General features: G+C 36.7%; 1 long non-coding RNA gene across 2 annotated transcripts in view; it reads left to right on the forward strand.

Annotated features, from left to right (window-relative positions):
* LOC132007457 (uncharacterized) overlaps positions 1-25923 on the forward strand; it is a 114073-nt gene that overhangs the window by 54759 nt on the left and 33391 nt on the right. For both annotated transcript variants that reach the window (XR_009401361.1, XR_009401362.1), the window contains exons 5-7: positions 9498-9525; positions 12436-12640; positions 15158-15287. This is a non-coding gene — a long non-coding RNA (uncharacterized LOC132007457). The remainder of the gene's footprint in view (positions 1-9497; positions 9526-12435; positions 12641-15157; positions 15288-25923) is intronic.

A 25923-nucleotide genomic window follows, 5' to 3' on the forward strand; every position in this document is an offset into this window, starting at 1 on the left:
CGATTCACAGACCTGTACCCCTGGGGATAAAAATATATGTTTATAAAAAATAAAAAATTTATAAAAAGAAATAAAAAAAAGAATAGTAAATAATCACCCTTCTTTTGTACTTGGCTTCTGTCAAGTTCCTGCCTTCACCCTGTTTGTGTCCAAGCTGTCTACCTGTGAGGTGGCCCAATACTATGTTTTATCTCAGACACAGCTGGGTTTCAAAACCAAATTTTAGGGACCAATGCAGCATGGACCAGTCCTGATCCTCTGAGTGAAGGCCTCATTGTGCTTTTGCCACTTGCTGCTTTGTCCCAGAAAAGCAGTCACATGACTGTCCAGTGGTTCAGAGTTTAAAAGTGGAACAAAAAGGCACTGAGGTTTGCTGCCCTCAGCTTGTGTCTTTTGTCCCCTTACATTAGGGAAGAGGCAGCCTGTTCTTTTGTCCCCAGAGAGGCTGTTCCACCACTCACAAATGCACTCCAAGAAGGGGAACTGTTTCTCGATGTGCAACCCAGAAGATCCTCCGACCATGCTGCTCGCTCCCAAGTATCTGTCCTTCTTCCCTGTAGTAGCACTGCTAAGCCTGCCAGGGATGACCCCAGTGGTGGTATGGACTTCTAAAACTTCAGATTTTGTGGTCTGCTGCTTAAAATAACTTCCAGTAGTCAGCTCCTCTCCTTTCCTCAGTCAGTGGTTTTAAAGAATTTTTCTTGTGCACTCCCCTGCCTGCTGCTTCATGCTCTCTCTCTGTCTCTCACTCCTCTTTCCATGATCAGGACTCTCTCCCCTTCACAGCAGCTGCAGTCCTTTTCTCCCTCAAATTAACTCTCCACAGTTCTATCTTCCACAAGGTGGTTGTTTTTCTACTTGTATATGTGTAGTTATGTCCTTTCAGTCTTCAGATTGATTTCTTGGATGTTCCAAATGATTTGACATTTATCTAGCTGTGTTTGAGGGATTTGGAAAGCTTAAGGTCCCCCTACTCCACTACCATCTTAATGCCTGCCAGATCTTTAATAGTTAAGCAGAAAGGACACCCCATTCCTTAACTTCTAAGTTTTAATTACCTCTCTGAAATTCCTTTCTCATAGTTATCCAGCCTCTGATTACACACTTGGAGTTTAAGGTGTACTCACTTACAAGGCAGCCCATTCCATTGTTGCACTTCTCTTACTTGGACAAAACACAGTGTTATTTAAACATTATGATCTCTTTAAAGTTGGATCTGGGTTTAAATCCTGGCTCTACACCTTACTGAAGAAATTGCTTTATCTCTTTGAATTTCAGCTAGCAAATTATGCTATATATATGCCTCTACCTGGGTCCACATAGGAAATTGAGATCTTCCAATATCACAGAAAATATTTTAAACCAGAGCAGCAATGATTAACTAGTAAGTAGTTTGTAATAAGGTTTTGATCATTGACTCAGTCAGTATCTTCCAAGCTGGGTATAATTTCTCCATCCTTAATCAACTCTGAAGAATGTTAATATTTTCAAAACTTTCAAGTCACCCAAGCTATCTCAATAACAGCTCTTCTTAACAGCAAACAGAATATGTCCCTCAGAAGAAGATGTTTATTCTTATCCTGTCTCTATACTTTTGCTCATGTTGTGCTCAAAATTTGAAATGCCATTTCATTCTCCTCTCAATCATTATAAATCCTATTCATTCTTTAGGGCAAGATTTAATTTCAGCCTCCATCATGAAGCCTTTCTTGATCATTTCCAAACATAAGGCTGTCTTCAAACACATGGAATTGATCATACACAATATTACATTTTCCCTAGTCATTCAAAAAAACCCTAAAAAAATTCCTATTTGTACCATACGTACTATGTGCCAAAATTTATAAGGAATACAAAAATATACATAAACAAGGTCTTTGAACTAGTACACAGAAATAGCTAAGTAGTGGACCAGAAACAAAACTAGGAATGGAGCAACACAATTTTTTTCTTTCAGGTATAAAATATAATGATGCAACTATTCTATACATTTCTTGGTGCTCATCAAGCTAAGTGTACTCTTAATACCCTTTATCTATTTCACCCATTCCCACCTACCTTCACTCTGGCAACCATCAGTTTATTTTGTATATTGAAGTCTTTTCTCTTGTTTGTTTTTCTTTTTAATTTGTTTATTTTTTACTTAAGTTCCCCCATATGGGGTTAATTGTATGGTATTTGTCTGTAACTTATTTCATTTAGCATTATACCATCTAGGTACATCCATGTTGTTGCAAATGTCAAGATTTCATTCCTTTTTATGGCTGAGTAATATTTCATTGAATATATATTTCACATAATCTATATTTATTCATTTATCAATGGATATTTGGGTTCCTTCCCTAATTGAGTATTGTAAATCATGCTTCAATAAACACAGGGCTGTGTATATCTTTTTGATTTTGTGTTTTCATTTTCTTTGGGTAAATGCCCAGGAGAGTAAATCTTTTAATTATAGCTTCTAGTAAGAAATAGATATTGATGGTGAAGCCTGGACAGTTTTGATCTGAAAAAGGGTGAGATATGGAGTGGAGGGGGGTTGAAACTAAGCAGGATAAGCTTGAGGGTTTCCTGGGACTAGAGACTCCAAGTAAAAACTAAAGAGCCCAGAGCTAAAAGTGGCTGGAACTGGAAAAATAAGACTTATATGTAGAGACAACATGAAACTTCTGGTTTCTCCTCTGGCTTAGAAGTCATCACTCCTGTTCTAATAACAATAAAAAGGGAATAAACTAAACATCATTGACCCTTCTTACATGCGCTAGAGAATTGAGATCTCAAGAAAACTGCTTACCCACCCCCAGTTGGATAGTCAGACAGGGGAAAACAGAACACAATTTATTAGAGCAGAATCCCAGGAGCAGAAAGTGCCCCTGGTAGTGATAATGAGTTAGGAAAACAAACTGTAGTTGGCACATTGTTGGAGGCTCAGTGTGGACAAGCTTGTTAGTTAAAAACTCCAGAGGGGACAAGTTTTAGGGGAGCCCCCACATTTTCACGAGTTTTATCTCTAGATTCCCTACTGAATTTTCACAGTGAAGATATAATAATAATAATAATAATAATAATAATAATAATCCCCTTGTGCATCCAGCAGAGGAAGGGGGAGAATAACCATTTTGAACTATGCCCAGAAAATTCTGCTCTTTTTAAAAAGGCCTGCCCTCAAAGGAAACTATTCTATCAAAGCCTAACTGACTGGGATTTTACCAGACCCAAAATGTCCCAGGGAAAGGAAATACCAAACTCCAACCCCCTCTAGGCTTTCTGTCTCACCCAAGGGGATAAAAACTGAGAAGCACTTGTGAAGATCATGGCCTAGTAATGTAGGCTCACTAAAAGACTGAGCCTTAATCATAGGACTATAGAATGCTTCCCTTCTCCCCACACCTCATCATTACTTCAAGAGTGCTTCTGTATTATAACAGAGAAATTCAGCTGAAAGAACTGTGTGTCTCAGATATTACTTAAGAAGTCTCAGGGCACCTGGGTGGCTCAGTCAGTTAAGCATCTGCCTTCAGCTCAGGTCATGAACCCAGGGTCCTGGAATTGAGTCCCATGTTAGGGTCTCTGCTCAGTGGGGAGTCTCCTTCTCCCTCTCCTTCTGCCTGCCTCTCCCTCTCACCCCTGTCAAATAAATAAATTTTTAAAAATCTTTATTAAAAAAGAAGTCTTAACAGGAGAGAGAGAGCAAAACAAAACAAACAAACAAAACAAAACAAAAAAAAACAAGTGCACCAGAAAAAATGGTTTCTGACATCTACAGCTAAAGCAAATAGTAAACACAGTAAAACACCTAGCAGATAAACATAAAACTTCACAGTAAAGGCCTATTTACCTCAGTTCCTTTTACTAAGTAAATCATGTCTGGCTACTAGTAAAAAAATAAAAGACATACTAAAAGACAAAAAAAAAAAAATACAGTTTGAAGTGACAGAGCAAGCACCAGAATCAGACTCAAATACAGCAGAGATGTTGGAATTATCAGACTGAGAATATAAAGCAACTATATTAATATAATAAGGGCTCTGATGGAAAAAATGGACATCATGCAAGAACAGATGGGTAATTTGAGCAAATAAATGGAAACTCTTTCTTAAAGAATCAAAAGGAAATGCTAGAAATAAAAAACAAATACAGAATTACATTTGATAGACACATCAAAAACAATAGACTGGACACAGCTGAAGAAAGAATCAGTGAACTTGAAGGATTGTCAATAGGAACTTCTAAGAATAAAATGCAAACAGAAAAAAGAATGAAAAGGGCAGAACAGAATATGCAACCCGTGGGACAATTGCAAAAGTTGTAACATACAGAATGCAAATACTAGAAGGAGAAAGAAAGGAGCAGAAGAAATATTCAAAGTAATAATGACTACAAATTTTTCTAAAACTAATGAAATACATTAATCTAGAGATGCAGGAATCTCACAGAAGACCAAACAAGGCAAATACCAAATACCAATATATTCCTAGGCATATCATAATCAAACTGGAGAAAATCAAAGGCATAGGAAAATCTTGAAAAAAGCCTGATGAACAAAACACCTTATCTATAGAGGACAGAGGGTAAGAATTACATCAGATTTCTCTTCAAAAACTATGCTAACAAGAAGAGTAGAATGAAATATTTCAAGTATTGAAAGATAAAGCCCGTGAACCTAGAATTCTGTATTCAGAGAAATTATACCTCAAAAGTTTAAGAGAAATAAAGCCTTTCTTAGACAGAAGTTGAGAGAATTTATCACCAGTATATATGCTCAAAAGTTCTTCAGAAATAAGGAGAATGATATAGGTCAAAAACTTGGATCTACATTAAGAAAGAGCATTAGAGAATGAATAAATGGAGGTAAAATTAAATATATTATTTTTATTTTATGTGATACATAACTATTCAAAGTAATAAAGTAATAATGTATTTGATAGTTATAGCTTATGCATAAGTGAAATGAATGACACCAATGTTATAAAATATAGGGAGAATGAATTGGTAATGCTCTGTTATAAGGTGTTTTACTACCTGTGAAGTGGTATGACATTATTTGTGGGTTTTTTGGAGGGTGTGTATTTTTTAATATATATATTTTAATTTTAGTTGGCACACAATGTTATATTCATTGTACTTGGATGTACTTGGTGTACTAGGATTAGTTGTAAATATAAATTGCAAATTCTAGGGCTACTATTAGAAAAAGTAAAAAAAATACAACTGATATGCTAGGTGGAGAGAAAATGAAATCATATAAAATATTTAAAAGCAGAGAAGGCAGAAATAGAATGACAAAAAAAAGAAACAAATAACAAAGGCAACACAGTGAAAGCAGTAAAAATATGGGTAGATATTAAGCCAACTATATCATAATCACTTTATATGTTAGTGGTCTAAATAACCCAATTAAAAGACAGTCCTAACACTAGTTGAAAAATATATATCTACCCCCTATATTTGTTGCAGCATTATTTACAATAGCCAAGATATGGAAACAACCTAAGTGTCCATTGACAGATGAATAGATAAAAAAGATGTGGTATTTATATAATTGAATATTATGCAGCCATAAAAGGGATAAGATCTTGCCATTTGCAATAACATGTATGTACCTAGAGGGTATTATGCTAAGTAAAATAAGTAAGACAGAGAAAGAAAATACTGTATGATTTCACTTATATGTAACTCTAAAAAAATAATACAAAAGAATAAACAAAAAGCAGAATCAGACCCATAAGTAGAGAGAATAAACTGATTATTGTAGAGGGAAGGGAGGAACAGGCAAAATGGCTGAAAGGGAGTGGGAGATACAAGCTTCCAGTTGTGGCATCAATAAGTCATGAAACAAAAAGCACAGCATATGGAATATAGTCAATAATATTCTAAGAGTATTGTATGGTGACAGATGGTAGCTACACTGGTGGTAAGCATAGAATGAAGTATAGGGAAGTTAATAATAAAATAATAAATAATAATAAATAATAATAATAAAATAATAAAATTAATGTATCATTGTGTGTCAACTTTAGACAAATTTAAAAAGATTTTAGTCTTTTAGAGTGGATTAAAAAAAGGCTCAGGGCACCTGGGTGGCTCAGTTTTTAAGCATCTGCTTTTGGCTCAGGTCATGATCCCAGGGTCCTAGGATCTAGCCACACATTGGCCTCCCTGCTCAGCAGAAAGCTTGCCTTTCCCACTCCCTCTTCCTGTGTTCCCTCTCTTGCTGTGTCTCTGTCAAATCAATAAATAAAATCTTTAAAAAAAAGGCTCAACTCTATGTTGTTTAGAGGACACCCACTTTAAATATAAAGACAAAGATAGATAAAAGTAAAGGAATAGAGATAGATATACTGTGCTAACATAAAAGAATTCTGAAAGAATTATAATAATAAAATATATTTATTAAAATAATAAAAGACAAAGATGACTTCAAAGTAATGGAAATTATCAAAGATAAACAAGGGCATTATGTAATGGTAAAGATCAATACTCCAAGAACACATAAAAGTCCCTAATATGTATGCATCTAACAACGAAGCATCAAAATACATGAGGCAAAAACTTATAGAACTGCAAGGAAAAAAAGATGAGCCCACTATTATAGTTGGAGATTTCTTATCTTATGTGATGGATCCAACAGGCAGAAAATCAGTAAGGACAGAGTTGAATTGAACAGCACCGTCTATCAACAGGATTACCAAATTCTATAAGTATTTTACAGAATACTTTATCCAACAACAGCAGAATGTGCATTCTTCTCTGGATCATGCAGAATATTCACCAAGATAAACCCATACTGTGGGTCATAAAACAAACCTTAACAAATTTTTCCAAGAACAGAAATAAAAATTTATGTTCTTAGATCTCAATGGAATTAAACTAAAAATCAATAACCTGGGTGGTTTATTCATTAAGTGTCTGCCTTGCACTTGGGTCATGATCCCAGGGTTCTGGGATCTAGCCCCACATCAGGCTCCCTGCTCAGCGGGGGGCCTGATGCTCTCTCTCCCATTCCCCCTTCTTGTGTTCCCTCTCTCACTGTGTCTCTCTGTCAAATAAATAAATAAAATATAAAAAAATAAAAATCAATAACAGAAAAATGGTTGGAAAAGCCCACAATACTTGACTATTAACACGCTTATTCATAACACATAGACTATGGAAGAAGTTTCATGAACATTTTTTAAATATTTCACATTAAATGAAAAAGTATAAAATCAAAATTTGTGGTATGCAGCAAAGAGCACTTAGAGGAAAATTTATAGTAGTGAATTCATATATTAGAAAAGAAGAAAGATCTAAAATCAATAATCTAAGCTTCCACCTTAGGAAACTAGGAAAAGAGCAAATTAAATTCAAAGTAAGCAGAAGAAAGGAAGTAATAGAAATTATTACAGGAATCAATGAAATTGAAAATGAGAAATTAGTAGGGAAAATTAACAAAACTAAAAGCTATTTCTTTGAAAAAATTAATAAGTTTGATAAACCCCTAACCAGGCTAAGAAAAGACACAAATTACTAATACTTGAAATGAAAGAGCTACCATCACTACTAATCACAATATTTAAAAGATAATAAAAGAATATTATGAACAGAAAACACAAAAACTATGTGACCACAAATTTGACAATATAGATAAGATGAACCTATTCCTTGAAGAATACAATCTACCAAAACTCAGACAGGGAGAGAGAATGTAAATAAGCCTGTTTTTGGTAATGAAATTAAATCAATAATATTCTTCCAAAACAGAAAGTACCAGACACAGATGAGTACATTGGTGAATTCTACCAAATATTTTAAAAAGAATATATATGCAACTAATGAATCATTGAACACCACATCAAAAATGAACAATGTACTATATGTTGGCTAATTGTACATACATACATACATGCATACATAAATAAAACATGTATCAATTCTGTATAATCTCTCCAGAAAATAAAAGCAGAAAGAATATTTCTTAATGAATCCCATAATGCGGGGCACCTGGGTGGCTCAGTGGGTTAAAGCCTCTGCCTTTGGCTCAGATCATGATCTCAGGGTCCTGGGATAGAGCCCTGAATTGGGCTCTCTGCTCAGCAGGGAGCCTGCTTCCTCCTCTCTCTCTCTCTCTCTCTCTGCCTGCCTCTCTGCCTACTTGTGATCCCTGTCAAATAAATAAAATCTTTAAAAAAATGAATCCCATAATGCAGCATAATATAGTAGAAAGGACACAAGACTAGAGTTCCAGTCTTGGCTTATATACTTATAAGTGTGTATAAATCACAAAACTTCTTTGAGCCTCAGTTTCTTCTTTAGTAAAGTATGGTTAATACTGTTATGGACTGGGGACGCCTGGGTGGCTCAGTTGGTTAAGCAGCTGCCTTCGGCTCAGGTCATGATCCCAGCGTCCTGGGATCGAGTCCCACATTGGGCTCCTTGCTCAGCAGGGAGCCTGCTTCTCCCTCTGCCTCTGCCTGCCATTCTGTCTGCCTGTGCTCGCTCTCTTTCCCTCTCTCTGACAAATAAATAAAATCTTAAAAAAAATACTGTTATGGACTGAATTGTATCACTCCAAATTCACACGTTGTTGTCCTAACTAGCTGATGTCAAAGAGTTTACTGTCTGTACTCTGCTCTAGGAATTTTTATGATTTCAGGTCCCATATTTATGTCTTTCATCCTTTTTGAACTTATTTTTGTGTATGGTGTATGAAAATGACCCAGCTATATTTTGTATGATTTTGTCCAGTTTTCCCACACCATTTGCTGAAGAGACTTTTACCCATTGAATGTTCTTTCCTGCTTTGTCAAAGATTAGTTGACTATAAAATTGTCGATTCACTTCTGAATTTTCTATTCTCTTCTACTAATCAATGTGTTTATTTTTGTGCCAGTGCCATACTTCCTTGATCACTGCAGTTTTGTAATATAACTTGAAGTCCAGAATTATGGTCCCTCCAGCTTTGCTTTTCATTTTCAAGATTGCTTTGGCAATTCAGGGTCTTTTGTTGTTCCATACAAATTTTAGGATTGTTTGCTCTAGTTTTATGAAAAATACTATTGGTATTTTGATAGGGATTGCATTAAGTGTGTCAATTGCTTTGGGTAGCATAGCATTTTAACAATATTTATTCTTCCAATCTATGAGCATGGAATGTCTTTCCATTTATTTGTGTCAGCTTCAATTTCTTTCATCAGTGTTTTATACTTCTCAGAATATGGGTCTTTCACCTCTTTGGTAAGTTTTTTTCCTAGCTATTTTATTATTTTTGGTGCAATTGTAAATGGGGTTGTTTTCTTAATTTCTCTTCCTGCTGCTTCATTATTGTGTGTAGAAATTCAACATATTTCTGTACTTTGATTTTGTATTCTACAAGTTTACTGAATTTATCAGTTCTAGCAGTTTTTTCTTGGAGTCTTTTGGATTTTCTATAAATAGTATTATATTATCTGCAGAGAGAGTTTTACTTCCTTTTACTGATTTTAATTCTTTTTCTTTCCTTTTGTTTTCTGACTAAGACTTCCAGTTCTATGATGAGTAAAAATGGTGAGTAGACATTCTTGTCTTGTTCCTGACCTTAGGGGTAAAGCTGTCACTTTTTCCCCATTAAGAATAATGTTAGCTGTCGATTTTTCATAGATGGTTTTTATTATGTTGAGATACACTCCCTCTAAGCCATTTTGTTGACAGTTTTTGTCATGAATGGATATTGACCTTTGTAATGCTTTTTTTCTCCATCTGTTGAAATGATCATATTTTTCTTATCCCTTCTCTTATTGATGTGACATATCACAATTGATTGATTTGAAAATACTGAATCACTTTTGTGACCCAGGAATAAATCCCACTTGATTGTGGTGAATGACTTTTTAAATGTATTGTTGAATTCAGCTTGCTAGTAATTTATTGAGAATTTTTGCATCTATGTTCATCAGGGATATTGAACTATGGTCTCTTTTTCAGTGGTGTCTTTATTTGGTTCTGGTATCAGGGTAATGCTGGCCTCAGAATGAATTTGGGTGTTTCCTTCCCTTTCCTATTATTTTGGAGCAGTTTGAGAAGAATGGGTATTAACTTCCCTTTAAATGTTTAGTAGAATTCACCTGTGAAACTATCTGGTCCTGGACTTTTGTTTATTGGGAGTTTTATTTTTTTATTACTGGGTCAATTTGCTTGCTGTTTACCAGTCTTTTCAACTTTTCTATTTCTTCTTGTTTCACTTTTGATAGTTTTTATGTTCCTAGGAATTTATTCATTTCTTCTAAGTTTTCCAGTTTGTTAGCATGTAGTTTTCCATAATGTTCTCTTATGTTCACTTGTATTTCTGTGGTATTGGTTGTTATTTCTCTTCTCTCATTTGTGATTTTGAGTCCTTTCTTTTTTTTTTCTTTATAAGTCTAGCTAGAATTTTGGCAATTTTATTGATTCAAAAAAAAACCTCCTGGTTTCATTGATCTGTTTTATCATTTTTTAAAGCTTCTATATCATTTATTTCTGCTCTAATCTTTATTATTTCCTTATTTCTGCTGGCTTTAGGTTTTGTTTGTTCTTTTTTTCTAGCCCCTTAAGGTATAACATTGGGTTATTTAATTGAGATTTTTCTTGCTTCTTGAAAGCCTGTATTGCTAACTTACTTCTTATAACCACTTTGCTGCATCCTAAAGGTTTTGGGCTGTTGTGCTTTCATTTTTATTTCTTTCCATGTACTTTTAAATTTCTTCTTTGATTATCTGTTGACCTATTCATTGTTTAGTGGTATGTTGTTTAATCTCCATGTATTTGTGATCGTTTCAGATTTTTTCTTGTAGTTGATTTCTAGTTTCATATTACTGTGGTAAGAAAATATGCATAGTATGGTTTGGTCTTGAAATTGTTTAGGTTTGTTTTGTGGGGTAATATGTGCTCTGTTCTGAAGAATGTTCCATGTGGACTTGAAAAGAATGTGTATTCTGATGTTTTAGGATGAAATGTTCTGAATACATTTCCTAAATCCTACCTCTTTTATTGTGTCATTCAAAGTGATGGTTTCCTTTTTGATGTTCTGTTTAAATGATCTGTCCATTGATGTGAGGTGTTAAAGTCCTCTGCTTTTATTGTATTATTATTAATTCCTTTGTGTTTGTTATTAACTGTTTATGTATTTGGGTGCTCCTATGTTGAGTGCATACATACTTACAATTGTTATATCTTCCTCTTGGAGTGTCCCCTTTATTATTATATGGTGTCCTTCTTTGTCTCTTGTTACATTTTTTTTGTTTTGTTTTAAAGTCATTTTGTTTAGTGTAAGTACTACTACTCTGGCTTTTTTCATTCAAGATTTTATTTAAATTCCAGTTAGTTTACATATGGTGTAGTACTAGTTTCAGGGTAAATTTATCGATTCATCAGTTGCATATAACACCCAATTCTCATTACATCAAGTGCCCTCCTAATGCCCATCACCCAATTACCCCATCCTCCCACCCATCTCCCCTTCAGAAACCTCAATCTGTTCCTTAGAGTTAAGAGTCACTTATGGTTTGCTTCCCTCCCTCTCTTTATCTCAATTTATTTCTCCTTCCCTTCCCTTATGTTCATCTGTCCTGTTTCTTAGATTCCACATAAGAATGAAATCATATGGTATTTGTCTTTCTCTGACTGACTTATATTGCTTAGCCTGATACACTCTAGTTTCATCAATGTCATTGCGAATGGGAAGGTTTTATTCTTTTTGATGGCTGAGTAATATTTCATTGTATGTATATGGCATACATATATATGTATGTGTGTATATGTGTGTATACATACACACACATACATACACACCTCATCTGCTTTCTCCATTCATCAGTCGTCAGACATTAGGGCTTTTTCCATGTTTTGACTATTATGAATAGTGCCGCTGTAAATATTTGTATCCATTTTCATGATAGATGTTCCTCCATCTTTTTATTTTCAATATTCAGGTTCTTTAGAACTATAATGGGTCTCTTGTAGGCAGCATATACATGGGTCTTGTTTTTTTTTAATTAATTTTTTTTTTGGCGTAAAAGTATTCATTGTTTTTGCCCCACACCCAGTGCTCCATGCAATCCTTGCCCTCTCTAATACCTACCACCTGGTTCCCCCAACCTCCCACTCCCCACCCCTTCAAAACCCTCAGATTTTTTTCAGAGTCTATAGTCTCTCATGGTTCACCACCCCTTCCAATTTCCCTCAACTCCCTTCTCCTCTCCATCTCCCCTTGTCCTCCATGCTATTTGTTATGCTCCACAAATAAGTGAAACCATATGAAAATTGACCCTCTCTGCTTGAACTATTTCACTCAGCATTATCTCTTCCAGTCCTGTTAATGTTGCTACAAAAGTTGGGTATTCATCCTTTCTGATGGAGGCATAATACTCCATAGTGTATATGGACCACATCTTCTTTATCCATTCGTCCATTGAAGGGCATTGACCGCTTGCTATTTTCTAGGCAGCATGCTGGGACACTGAAGACACAAAGACGTCATAGTCGGGGGAGATAAGTTGTCGGGGAAGTAGGAGGAGGCGCCCTTTCAACCTGTACCCTAAAGTGAGCTGATTACCTTTCAAAGAACTCTGATCACCCACAAAATCAGCCTGAGATCAGAATTATACACGTCTGGATCTCTAGCGGAGCAGAAGACACCAGTGGGCAGGTAAAGCGGAGTGGGAAAGTTGGACTGATATTGGAAGATAAACAAAAGGGAGAGGGATCCACCAGAGGTGACCCATTAGAAAGTAATATCCCAATACGAGAGTGCCTTGCATCTGGGGACCAGCATTAACTTGGGAGTCTAGTAGAAAGCACTCAAAAAGAACAAAGGATCACGGGGGGGGGGGGGGGTGTAGGAAATGGGGTGTTAGGGATGGGGCTTAAGTCCCCAGACCCAGGACAGCCACCCCTGGCACAGAGCCAGAGAGTGTGGCGGAGAAACCAGGTCTTGGTCCCCGAGCCACCAGCGTGCCTGAGAGCGCGTGGGGCCCAGCTCCCATGAGGGGCTGGGAGCCTTGTCAGCCAACAGAAGCACAACCTTTTTGCAGTCCCCATGCGAGTACCCTGCCGTGCTATCAGTGTCCAAGTTGCGCCCCCATGCCCTCCTCTGAGAGAGGTGCGCACAGGCACCAGTCTGGTGCTCTCGACCAGGAAAAACCAGGCACTCCCAGCCCCCAGCCAGGGCCAGTGGGAAAATCTCAGTGTGTGATCACTGCTTGGAACTTCTCTGGCAGTCTGGAGCTGCCCAGACAGCCACCTCTGCCGTGGTTTTGGGTACGAGCAAAAAATCCTGTGTCCCCAGGAACCGTGACTGGGAACCTGTTCTGCCAGCGGCCAAGGAGGGATTTATTTGGGCTCTGCAGCCAGACTGAGGCTTCTCTCTGCGAGGGAGGTCAGGGTGCAGGTTGCTTTCCTCTAAACCTACAAAAACTATCCAAAGCGGTCAAGGTGAGAGAGAAAAATGAAAGTGAACAAACATAAAAACCTCCAGAGAACAAAAGCCTGAAAAAACCAGTTTCCCCAGAGCCCACCCTCTTGAGGGAGGCGGGAGGACTTAACTCAGAGAACATCATTGACTGAAAACCCACTTGGCAGGCTCCTCCCCCAGAAAACCAACCAGGAAAGGAAAAAAAAAAAAAAAGATGACAAGAGAACAACCACCACTACTCCATAGGACAACTTTTATTTTTAATTTGTTCCCACTATTCTGGCTCATTTTTTTATATAGATAATTTTTTAACCTATTTACCATCACAGTGAGCTGTCCAGTACATCAAATTCTATAATAACCTTCTAACCTGAACTTTTTGATACATACACCTGTGTTTTCCTTTTGAATTTCTATTTTTTAAATTTCTTTTTTAAAAAATTTTAGTTTAGTTGGGTTTTGTTTTTAAAATCTATTTTGTCACGTTATGTTTTTGATTGGAGCATTTTGTGTATTTACTTTCAAAGTAGTTATTGATAGATATGTGTTTATTGCCATTTTATTACTTTTTTTGTGCTTGTTTCTGAAGATTTTCTCTTATCCTTTTTTGTCTTTCTCTACAAAGCAGATATCCTAAGCTTGGGTTGTGATCATGGAAAATAGTGGCCTGTGGGATCCCGCTAATTTGAAAGTGTGCTTTGTATGTTAGTTTTAAGATCTCATTGGGACCTGTATTAAAGACTAGAACATAGCTTCATATCCTCTCTTTTTTTAATCTTTCTTCTCTCTTTAACTCCAGAGTATTAAAGCTACATACTCTTTGTTTTTTCCTTCAGAGACATCATTCAGGCACCAAAAACAGAAATGGAAAGAGACAGGTTTAGTCCAAAGCACCAGTTTCCATTGCCTTAAGCTGCCTCAATGGTTTTTTTAGAGTGTAGAATTTCTCACACTTGGTCTCAGGCCCACAGTGTGTGCAATACTTCAATCAAATTGCTTATGACATATTGGAGTGAGTGCTTAGGAATTATGAGTTCTTCATATATTAAAAGAAGGCTGAATACTACTTACAGAGGCACTGAGGTAAAGAGGGGAATAGTTCTCAAAATTCCTCCTTGTCATGGAGTTATACTCAAATGTTGAGTTCTGTTTTACATAACACACAAAGATGCACAGTCAGAGACTATGTTGGAAAATATAGATTCCAAGAATGTCATTCAAAGTCCTCCACACTCTGGTCCTGGCCCGTTTTTCTGTTCTAATCTATTATGCTTATTCTTTCAGTTTAGTTCCATATATGTTTATTTGAGTGTTTGTGATATACTTATTGGTCACATCCTAAGCCCTGTAGATAAACAAACCAATCTATCTACAGTCCTTTCTTCAAGAAGCTCAAAAACTCATCATCCCAGAAGGGAAAATTCTAAAGTGTACTGCACGGTTAATGGGATTATAGGAGCCTGCTCCATGTGAAGAAGTTATGCATGAGGGCATGTGAGCCATTCTTGGCCACCGGTTTTTCTGACAGCCATAGGAGGCCAAAGGGAATAGAGAAGAGAATTTAGATAGGTGCAGTGTAAGTCATGGGTTCCAGTTCTGTTGTTTTGATTTTGGGCAAGTAGCTTCTTGCAAGAGATGCAAAGTAATATTATTTTCCTGCTTAACCATAGGGAAGAGTTGAACAAATTTCAAGGAATGAGGTATAACCATCAATGAATTTTTTCCTTATGGTGAATATTTGTTCCTCAATAGGAAGTTTGACTCTTCCAGCAATTTTGAGAGAAGCTTGGAAAGCATGAAACATGCTGACATTCTAGCAGTCTTGGTGTGTACAAAGTTCTCAACCTGTAATCATCTAGGAATGCAATTCTGGGAATATCAGGTATCCAAATTCCACCTGTGTTTCTCCTTGATGCCCCATTTATCCCTAAGACATCTGCTATAACAGGTGTGTGTGTGTGTGTGTGTGTGTGTGTGTGTTTTAGCTGATAGAGGGAAAGATGTCTGGGTGAGGGGAGAGGGTACTGCTGCTGCGGATTACAGGCATTTGAGATAACAGGCATTGGATGTTCTGCAGTGTTAACAATGGGCTCCATTCCTTCAGGATTTTCAAGGAAAAATACTAGGGATGAGATGTGAAGGAGAAAACAATCTAGATAGTGGTATCTGCTACCAATTCAGTACAAATAGTGCATAAAGTTCATAGGTAGACAAATATTTAACTTTAAAAAATCTTAAAAGTTAAAGTGAAAAAATTAGAGTTTTTGTCATCTCATAAATGTAAATAAAGCCATTCTTGAGAATTTAAAAAAAAAGAGTAGAAAGACTGTTGCTCAAATGGAACTTTGATATTTGGTAAAAAGGATGTTCTGGAGGTCAAGATACTTGGATTCTAGTCCCAGTTCTGTCACTGACTTGATATGTGACCTTGGGAAAGTAATCTCTTAGTTGTGACCCTCACTTTCTTAATATTAAAAAAGTGGCTGGAATAACTGATTTCCAAGGTTACTTTCTCACTCTGACTTTCAATATTTTGGGTCCTCAAATTTCTTTAGAGAGGGAGCAAATACCAAGACTGTCAGATATCATAAACAGAAAGTTAAGGAATATAAGATAATAAAATAATTTTACAGTACCAAAACAGAAAGTATGAATTATGCATTGTATTATTGTGTTACTAGTATTTTACTCTATGTACTTTCCAGATTTTGCAGGATAAATATCTTGTCCTATTTTCCCTATAAACAGTCCAAATATCCTGGTAATTGTAATGTTTTACCATCCCAATTGAGTCTTCTAAACTGCCTTATTTGATCAGAAAGGATTTCAGAACACTTTTCCTTAGAAAATAAGAGAGATAGACAAACCATAAGAGACTCTTAACTATAGGAAACAAACTGAGGGTTGCTGGAGGGGAGGTTGGGGAGCATGGGGTAACTGGGTGATGGACATTAAGGAAGGCACATATAATGAACACTGGGTGTTATATGTAACTGATGAATAACTGAATTCTACCTCTGAAACTAATGATATGCTGCTATATGTTAACTGATTGAATTTCAATAAAATAAAAAAAAATCCCTTATTTTTGCTTCAGAAAATATGGTTGCCATAACTCTGTAGCACTCATTTTATGTTTCCTTTCTAGGTTTTTTCTAATGCATATGAATTTTTTCATTGGCATAAGGAATATTTAAAGCAATTGAAACTTTCTATAAATATAATATGCATGGATCACTTATTACTCACAAATGACATGTGTTTGGGAATACAAAAAATCATGCTTAAAACTAGACATGTACAGTGGATGTTTGGAATAGACAAGCAAATGAGGCTTCTCAGCTATAATGTTCTGGAGATAATTGTAGGGAAGAAGAATCTGGGGAGTAGGGAGGAATGGCAGCAGAAGTAGAGAGAAGGAAGTTTCAAGTATCCCTTATGTATGGCCTCTGCTGGCGGGGATTGGGAGCCAGAAGGTTTAGACTTAGGTGAAGTAGAAGGTCATTGATGTCTGCCTGAATTTTTATCTCTAGGCCAAACCTTTCCTGAGTCCAAGCCTAGAATTTCAAACTGCCTGTTCCATCTCTCAGTATGGCATCTCAAACTCATTCATCTTCCCTTCAAGACCCTTTTCTTCTCCTGGATTCATTGTTCCTATAACTGGCACCATCATTTTTATTTCCCCAATTACTAAGATGAATAACTTTGGCAGTATCTCTGATTCTTCCATTGCCTCACTAAACACAGTCAGTCGCCACATTGTGTTGCTATTCCACCGTAATATCTCTCATGAGCAAAAGCTCCTATGCATACTTACTATCTTCGCCTTCATTTAGGCCTTCCTAATTTCTCATTTCAAATACTTTAATAAACTTTTATCTGGTCCATTCCTTTGAAACCTTATCAACTTCAATCAATAAAATCCTAGAGCAACATTTAACTTAGTTTCCTTTCCCACCAGTAGTTTCACCAGTAGTGTTAGACCAAGTTTTTAGAGGTACATGTGCATTTTTTTTTTTATCAGAGACATGAATAAGGAATGGCATTAGTTTGCTGGACTTCCTGAAATAGAGGAAATTTCAGGAGTTTTAAGTGGACTAAGATGCTTGAATAATTAGATTCTTTTCTAACTCCAAAGCACTCTCGCTGTATGTTTTATCTCCTAATTTGGATGTTAAAATAGACCTGACATCTATAGCTTTCCTTTTGGCCACAACAGAAAATTTGATCTTTGCTTCTTTTTTTAATACACCTATATCATCTGAATGCTTTTCTGTTGCTAAAAAGCTCTCTAGCCTCATCTGATCCATTTCACAGGTGTTGGGAATTCAGGGATTCCCCTTAGGTTTTAGTGTCTCCTCCCTCATTACCAACCTTCGCCTCTTACTACAGTCATGTTTCCATCACTCACATGTACTTGGCCACGTGGCAGATTTGCTGATGGGCTCTGCAGCCATCTCCCACAAACACAGGCCAAGAGGTGACATTCAATCTATCCAGAGTATACTTCCATCCTGCCAAAGCTGTAAAACTGTCTAGAATTGTAGTCCCTTCCAGTTATGTGTACCAAAGCACCTGCCAATGTCATTAATCAGTTTCCTAATGATTTCACAGTGCATCAGATAGAGCTCAGTTGGCTTGTAGTAAGAATGTAAGGCCGTAGCAGCATTGGGCTAGATGTTTGGCCTCAGTGATCCTGAAACTCTTAAGCCACAAAGCATAAGAAGTCCATTAGGTGTTTCTGGAACCTGTCCCAAAGACGGGGAAATATCCAGGCAGAGGCAAAGGAAAGGTCAAGAGAACGCAGAATATCAGACAAAGGCTGCCTCCTCAGTGGGGGTTATGGTGTGACCCAGCCCAGTAACCTCATGGCTGCCATTTAGTCAGTGGGCCTGCTTGTCTGGATCTAGGGTCTGGTCTGGAGGGTTTTCCCAGTGTCCAAGGCATGTACAATGCTTCCATCTAACTCAAACCACATGCAGAAGGATGGTGTCATATTTGGCATACAACCAATCAAGAAAGGCATGAGAGGGTGTCCAGATCTTAACTTGTTTGAACAAATGTTCAAAAAACATTTCTAAGGGGATATTCCAGAAAAACATACTCAAGGTCTTAAAACAGATGTTCAGTCTCTAGGAGGATTGTTGCTTTGCAGCCAGTATTATTGAATGCTATAAGAACCAAATCAGTTCAAGGTTTGAACCATGGTGGCTTTTCAGATTTTTCTTGTAGTTTATTGTGGGCCAGGGAAAGGGTGGGTTAGATAACAGGGGATAATGCTAAGGAGGCAACATTTTGTTGTGTTTTAGTGCCTCAGCTTCAGAGTTAGGCAGGCAAAGACTTAGACACCTGACTAGCTGAGTGACTTAATCTCTCAGAGCCTTAGTTTTCTTCATTTGTAAAATGAGGGCAATAACATTGCTTACTTGATAGGTTTATGAAGTGGACTAAAAGGAAATATCTGTCTATATATAAAGAGTGTGCATAGTGCATATCATGTATTAGGCACTCAATAAGTCCTAGACAATATTACTATTAATATCACCACTAGAAGTACTTTTATCTTTACTGCTTCTTCTACTATTACTATTATAATTACTTCACTATACAACAACTACAAAAACTACTACTGCTGCTGTTGCTGCTGCTACTATTACTACTACTACTACTGGTAATGAGGGCTTTTCCCAAATGAGTTGGGAAGTTGAATACCTCAAGTTCATGATTTCTTTTTTTTTTCTTTTCTTATTTATTTTTTGTTTATTTTCAGCATAACAGTATTCATTATTTTTTTCACCACACCCAGTGCTCCATGCAATCCATGCCCTCTATAATACCCACCACCTGGTACCCCAACATCCTTAACTTATGTAGAAAGTAGTAATATCAAGGAAGATCACAGGATTGTAACTCTTAGAATAGGGAAAATACCAAAGAAGTACAGGAACCTGGGGCACCTGGGTGGCTCAGTGGTTTAAGCCTCTGCCTTTGGCTCGGGTCGTGATCCCAGGGTCCTGGGATCGAGTCCCGCATCGGGCTATCTGCTCAGCAGGGAGCCTGCTTCCTCCTCTCTCTCTCTGCCTGCATCTCTGCCTACTTGTGATCTCTCTCTCTCTCTGTCAAATAAATAAATAAAATATTTTAAAAAAAGAAGTACAGGAACCTAGAATTGTATTTCTTTTATCTCAGACCCAAGCTCTTCCACTCTTCTTTAGTTTGCTATGCAATATAGCCCAAGCCACTTTAGATCTCTAAGTTTCAGTAACTACCCTTGAAAATAAAATGTCACTGAAACTTATTTGCAAGTCTCCTGGCTATACCAGAGGCCTAAGCTGTGAATGGAATATATAACTAAACTGGTCCACATGGGGCATGATACCAGTCTCTAAAGCCACACCAAGCTAACTGGCTCCTAATCCAGAGACATGCTATAACCACTACCAGAATTTTTGTTAACCACTGCCAGTGATAACTTGAGCTCATTGCCATTGGGAGCATGGTCTTACTTTCAATATAGCCATCACCTTATTATTTCACATTTTCTCATCTATGTTTGTTCATCCATAATGTCTTTTAAAGGAATTTAATTAATTCATTCATTTATCTATCCATCCATTCAACAAATAATTATTGAGCAACTAAAACATGCCAGACACTGTTCTTAGCACTGAGGATAAAGCATTGAACAAGCCAAACAAACATCCCTGCTATTATGAAACTCATAGTCTAGCTGCCTGGTCTGGCCAAATGTAATATTCTAAGAAATATTATTGAGGTAAGTTCAGTCTACCTTTTTGAAACAAATTATAGTCAATACTTTTCAACTGAACATGTTTTGGGGAGGCATGTTTGGGTGGAGAGGGAGGAGATGGTCTTGAATCTAGCCTGAGAAAAGTCTCAGAGGGTAGTTTGGGAAAGGGCTTTAATAATAATATGACTATTTTAATTTATCAGATGACTCTGGTTTATATAAATTATATAGCTAATATATGTTGTATAGCTGATGTATATTGAAATATGTTAGAAAGTAATGTGACTTTTAATTGTGTAGTTCATAAACTGGCTCTGAAGGCAGCTCCAAAAACAGCATTTTGAAAATATTCTGAACAATAATAGCATAATAATAATAAGTTTATAGATGACAGATAGTTAGATCTTCAAGGGGACTACTTTGAAAAGTACAAGATGCATTTGGATGTACAAGTTCTGGTATGTTCTTAAATATTAAATTAGCAGTTAATTTGTTTAAAAAAACAGTGAAGTAAGAAATGTGTATGTATTTATTATGTTTGGACTTAAGTCATACAATTCAGTAAATAATTATAAAATTAGCTTACTTTAAAAAACACTGAATCAAAATTTTCTTTGCTCATAGGTTCTTTCAGTTGATTTATACGTAATTTTCTGCATATGGGTCTTAAAATGCACAGTATAGTTATTTGGCCATTACCTACACTGTTACATTTTCAATATGCAAATCAACCTTCTGATTATATGACAGGTCTGAAGAAATACTGCCTTCTGATTTGATGCCAGTGTATGATCAAGTTTCTTAAAATTTAACTGGTATTTATGTTACAGGCAGAATGTTAAATCAGGAATCGTAAACAATTCCTAGGCAATGTGTATAATGTTTGTAAGTCATTCCTAGAAATTGTTCACAATGTCTGTAACATATATGCAACTAGCAACTGCCTGAAATATTTAAGAAATCTTCAAGATGCACACTTGCCATCCCCATGCCATCCTGAATTATAACATTTGTTTTAATAATTCTACTTATTTATTTGTATACTTAGATATTAACCATAATTAACCATAATTCTAGTAATAATAGAGTTTATTTGCATAGTTCTCATGGGTTCCTAGATTTTTACTATTTATTGGATGATGCAGGGCTTTGAACATCCTCATTTTAAGAGGTACTAGGAAAAAAAGAAACCAGTAAATTAAAATAAAGGGAATCTTTTTTGTCAGATACTCTAAGGCCTCATCCAAATATTCTTAGTCCTGTTCACAAGCTGTAGCCCAAGATCCCTTGCCTTTCCCCCCCCCACATCATTAGACTTTATCCAAGTAGTTTTGATACCCTAAAGCCTTCAAAGTTTCCTAGGTCACTCAAAAGAAGTCTAATAAGTTTACAAACCTCATTCTGTCTAAACATGAAATTTTCTTGCCTGTCCCTGTTCACTTTCCCACTTCAGTCTATACATGGTGTAAATATTTCATTCTACATATTTGATTCCTGCTTAAGTTTATCATATTTTCATATACTATTTTGAAATGATCTACATTTTGGTTTATGTTAACATTGTCTGCTATGTAACTACCCCAAACCAATTTTGAGATGAAGAAAAAAAAAAGTCAAATTAGTCTGACCTTTGAATGCTAAGGTCATATCAAATAACTTTTTGGAATTCTTTATCCTCTCTAGCTGGAGCATTTCTAGTCCATCTAAACAACTAAACTGATTTGGCAAACTTTTGATTGACCAATGGAACTAGTGCCCATCAGGATTAGGCCAGGAAATGAATTGGCAAAATAGGATGTAGGATCAAGAAGGAAACTTCTGAATGACAGAGAAGGGCCTTCTGACAATTGATCTCAGAATCTAATGTAGGTGCAAAGAAATTGGTTGGTACGAAGTGAGACAGTTTGACTTCTTCATTGCCAATTTGAATACCTTTTATTTCTCTTTGTTGTCTGATTCCTGTTGCTAGGACTTCTAATACTATGTTGAACAAGAGTGGTGAAAGTGGGCATCCTTGTCATGTTCCTGATCTCAACGGGAAGGACGCAAGTTTTTTCCCATTGAGGATGGTATTTGCTGTGGGTCTTTCATAGATAGATTTGATGGAGTTCAGGAATGTTTCCTCTATCCCTATACTCAGAAGGGTTTTAATCAGGAACGGATGCTGGATTTTGTCAAATGCTTTTTCTGCATCAATTGAGAGGACCATGTGGTTCTTCTCTCTTCTCTTATTAATTTGTTCTATCACATTGATTGATTTGTGAATGTTGAACCATCCTTGTAGCCCAGGGATGAATCCCACCTGGTCATGGTGGATAATCTTTTTAATGTGCTGTTGGATCCTGTTTGCTAGGATCTTGTTGAGAATCTTAGCATCCATATTCATCAGGGATATTGGTCTGAATTCTCCTTTTTGGTAGGGTCTTTAAGGTTGATATCCAGGATCTATAAAGAACTCCTCAAACTCAACACACACAAAACAGATAATCATATCAAAAAATGGGCAGAAGATAGGAACGGACACTTCTCCAATGAGACATATAAATGGCTATCAGACACATGAAAAAATGCTCATCATCACTAGTATCATGGAGATTCAAATTAAAACCATATTGAGGTATCACCTTACACCAGTTAGAATGGTCAAAATTAGCAAGACAGGAAACAACATGTGTTGGAGGGAATGTGGAGAAAGGGGAACCCTCTTACACTGTTGGTGGGAATGCAAGTTGCTGCAGCCACTTTGGAGAACAGTGTGGAGATTCCTCGAGAAATTAAAAATAGAGCTTCCCCATGACCCTGCAATTGCACTGCTGGGTATTTACCCCAAAGATACAGATATAGTGAAAAGAAGGGCCATCTGTACCCCAACGTTTATAGCAGCAATGGCCACAGTCACCAAACTGTGGAAGGAACCAAGATGCCCTTCAACAGACGAATGGATAAGGAAGATGTGGTCCATATACCCTATGGAGTATTATGCTTCCATCAGAAAGGATGAATACCCAACTTTTGTAGCAACATGGACGGACTGGATGAGATTATGCTAAGTGAAATAAGTCAAGAAGAGAGGGTCAATTATCATATGGTTTCACTTATTTGTGGAGCATAACAAATAGCATGGAGGACAGGGGAGTTAGAGAAGAGAAGGGAGTTGGGGGAAATTGAAAGGGGAGGTGAACCATGAGAGACTATGGACTCTGAAAAACAATCTGAGGGGTTTGAAGCAGCGGGGGGTGGAAGGTTAAGGAAATCAGGTGGTGGGTATTAGAGAGGGCACAGATTGCATGGAGCACTGGGTATGGTGCAAAAACAATGGATACTGTTATGCTGAAAATAAATAAATAAATAAAATTTTAAAAAAGAAATTGGTTGGTACAGTATGATGCTGCTAAGTAGGATTTGACAGCCATATAAGTGGGCCCTTTAGTCTGCTTAGATGATGACCATCATTCCATTTCTTTCACCACTGTTCCAATTATGACCTACCTGTTCTAAACCCCACTCAGTCCTATCTCCTGTGTTGAAACCCTGCTAGTTGCTTCACTGGTAGTGGTAGTGGTAACACTGGTATGTTTTTTCCTTAAACCCCTCTAGTTCTTATTTACAATTATTTTGACTCTAGCACTGAATTGCATTTATCTAAATATTTACTGTGTGATATTTTATAACCCAAAAGTTAAAGCATATCATTTTAAAATTTAGGTAGACTATTTGAAATTAACAGTACCCTGAAAAACAGATGCTTATTCCTTTCTGTGTCACTCACTTATTAAATGTTGGCTGCTATTGATTAAAAGATAAAGAGCAACATAGGTTGACATCTACTACAAATAAAGGACACTGATATATGCAGTGTCTAATACAGAGAAGCATTGCACAAATACCTTATCATTGTGTGAGGAATGATGTGATAATCCTGAAAAGGGGGGAAAAACTGTGGGAAAGGAAGAAAAGCAAAAAAATTACCAGTAGAAAAAGATGTTATATAAGGATCATATCATATAAGACATCATATAAGGGTAGTCTAAAAGGTGGGAACTTGTTATCCAGAAAGACAGAAATAAAAGAGGTTTCACTGATGTCTGTTAAGGATGTAGATCAGGTGAACTTGGATTTGTTTACCAAATTCTAGAATCCTTCACTGGGCGGCCTATATTCCTGCATACCAAACTTTCAAGTAAATTCAGAAAAATAGAAAGGGTGATAAGAACATGGAGCTTGCTATTTTAAGAGGTAGTGTACAGGATAAGAACATAGCTTAGAAAGTTTAGGGTCCTTTAAGGCTGACAGATCAATAAAGGATATTAAACTATTTTTATCCATTACTTTTTGGCTCAGTTAATGAGATAACTAGTTAATCCACTGTACAGCAGAAAGAAGCCATTCATCTAGAGTCAGACATGCTTACAACAAGAAGAAGGGGCAGCTTAGAGTGAGGAGGAGATTAAAGCAGAGAGAATTATTTAAGACTACTAATATGGAATTAGTTTAGGGGCTAATTTACCTACATACCTTACTATCACCTTAGTGTAACAAAGCATAGTACGGCAATTCATGCCCTTAATGGCAACCCTGAGTCATTAAGACAAACTTAAATTATATTCTATCTACTTTGTTTATGTGGATAGGTGATATCTCATTGTAAATCTGATTTGTATTTTCCTAATGGTGAGTGATGCTGAACATCCTTTCTGTGTCTGTTAGCCATATGTATGTCTTCCTTCAAAAAATGTCTATTCATGTCTTCTGCCCATTTCTTGACTGTATTTTTGGGGTGTTAATATTGGTATGTTTTTTATAGAGTTTTGGAAACTAACTCCTTATCAGATATGTCATTTGTGGATATCTTCTCCCATTCCATAGGTTGCCTAATATTTTTGTAAATTGTTTCCTTTGCTGTACAAAAGCTTTTTTATCTTGACGAAATCCCAGTAGTTTATTTTTGCTTTTGTTTCCCTCACCTCAGGAGATATATCTACAAAGAAGTTGCTATGGCTTATGTCAAAGAGATAGCTGCCTGTGTTTTCTTGTAGGATTTTGATGCTTTCCTGTCTCCAGTTTAGGTCTTTCATCCATTTTGATTTTATTTTAGTGTATGGTGTAAGAAAGTGGTCCAGTTTCATTCTTTTGGATGTTGCTCCAGTGTTCCCAACACCATTTATTAAAGACACTCTCTTTTTTCCAGTCTTTCCTGCTTTGGTGAAGATTAACTGACGATATATTGTGGGTCCATTTTTGGGATTTCTATTGTGTTCCATTGATCTTTGTTTCTGTTTTTGTCAGTACCATACTGTCTTTTTAATTTTTTTTAATTTTTTTTTCAGTGTTCCAAGATTCATTGTTTAATACTACGCCCAGTGCACCATGCAATACGTGCTCTCCTTAATACCTACCACCAGGTTCACCCATCCCCCACCCCCTCTCCTCCAAAAGCCTCAGTTTGTTTCTCATAATCCACAGTCTCTCATGCTCCCATACTGTCTTGATGAATATAGCTTCAATATAATATGACTTCAAGTCTGGAATTGTGATGCTTCTGGCTTTGCTTTTCTTTTTTTTAAATTTTTTATTTTTTATAAACATGTGTTTTTATCCCCAGGGGTACAGGTCTGTGAATCACCAGGTTTAAACACTTCACAGCACTCACCAAAGCACATACCCTCCCCAATGTCCATAATCCCACCCACTTCTCCCAACCTCCCTCCCCCCAGCAACCCTCAGTTTGTTTTGTGAGATTAAGAGTCACTTATGGTTTGTCTCTCTC

Source organism: Mustela nigripes, chromosome X, assembly GCF_022355385.1.
Source record: "Mustela nigripes isolate SB6536 chromosome X, MUSNIG.SB6536, whole genome shotgun sequence".
Taxonomy (NCBI): domain Eukaryota; kingdom Metazoa; phylum Chordata; class Mammalia; order Carnivora; family Mustelidae; genus Mustela; species Mustela nigripes.